This window comes from Athene cunicularia (assembly GCF_003259725.1).
Source record: "Athene cunicularia isolate RWA chromosome 12 unlocalized genomic scaffold, athCun1 chr12_part1, whole genome shotgun sequence".
Classification (NCBI taxonomy): domain Eukaryota; kingdom Metazoa; phylum Chordata; class Aves; order Strigiformes; family Strigidae; genus Athene; species Athene cunicularia.
The window spans coordinates 24103961-24105623 of NW_020799116.1; positions in this window are offsets into that span (position 1 = coordinate 24103961).

Consider the following 1663-nt stretch of genomic DNA (forward strand, 5'->3'; position numbering starts at 1 on the left):
ATCAGGAAATCACCCTGCCCACCTGCTAAACAACCAGGTGGATTCAATGACTCGTTTGATGAGAACAGCCACAGAGGGTGAGGAGGAGAAATGGGAACATTTACTGGAATGGTTGCATCTAAAGCGGGGTCATTCGGGAAGCAAAGATTTGTTTAAAGAGGCAATAAGCAGAGGATGGTCCGTAACCAGGGAGCTGTGCAATACCATTATTTCAGCGTGCAGTCTATGTCGTACCCGACTGGGAGAGCACAACCCTCTTAAGGACCAACCCCTACACCTAAGGGACAATAAAGGACTATGGGATGCCTGGCAAGTGGGTTATATTGGCCCTTTCCGGCTTTCTGAGGGAAAACGTTATGTATTAGTGGGGGTGGAAATAGTATCAGGCCTAACCCAGGCAGAAGCTGAATCTCGAGCAACTGCAGAAAATACGGTTAAGGGATTAAAACGCTGGTTTAGCTGTTTGCCTAAGCCTAAATCAATCCAATCAGACAATGGTAGTCATTTTACTGCCGGGGTGGTTCAGGGGTGGGCTCAAGATGAAGGAATCCAGTGGATTTTCCACACTCCATACTATCCCCAAGCAAATGGGATTGTGGAACGCACCAATGGACTTTTAAAACAGGCCCTAAAACCCCTTGAACCCGGATGGCCACAACGAGTGCCAGACGCAGTAATGAAGATAAACAGCCGATGGGGAATTAATGGATGCCCACGACTCACCGCATTCTGTTCTAGGCCTCCGTCCATACTTGCTGAGAAAAAAGAGACTAAAGACTCTACAAACCCGCTCCATTATCCTGGATAGCCCGTTCTAGTAGACTTGCCCACTGTGGGGCAAGTACCCCTAACCCTAAAAACTCACATCAATATCTGTTCATGGGTGGCTACTGATGTCCATGGGAAAGAATATCGTATCAATACCAGATGGATTGTCGCTTCTTTCTAACCATCATTGTTTTGTTATGCATATATTTGTTTTACAGGATATTGATCCTGGATGACCAAAGACCTATGTTACTTTTAGTGCTTTCAATAGTTATAGGCATTATCAGCTAGTTATTATTTGTAATCTGCTTACATTGTTATATAATTTGTGGAATCATACCTGTTAAGTGTGAAGAATCTACTTATTGGAAGGCTAATCTGAAGTTGTGCCTTAAGTTACCTTATTGGGAATCACCTCCAAAATTAAGGAAGCCTGTGGGTCACCTGTGACTGCACACTGGTGCTTGCAAATATCATATAACCAACAGCAAGATGAAATAATCAAAGACTAGCTGGAGGGGTCTGGTCCCACAAATTAAGCATTAATAAATTGTACCTGAATATTAAATTGTATTCCCATTTAAATCCTTATTGACCTTCTAATGTAATTGTGTAACTTCAAATAGTTTTAGAAAATTTAATTTAGCATTTATATGTACTAACAAGGTATGCCTTTAAGGAATTAAAGGTGCAGATCCACCAAGCATCTAGGATGGCGTTGCAAAATCCAGCTAGCATTGCTGAAGGAACATGGACTGTGCAGTGTGCTGAGTCTGACTGAGGGAGAATGCTGTATCTCCATCCACAATGCACCTCTGCCATCACCTCTACAGAGGAGACCCATGCCACAATGAAGAAGATTGCCAACAGGAACAGAGAACTTTTTCGACCGATG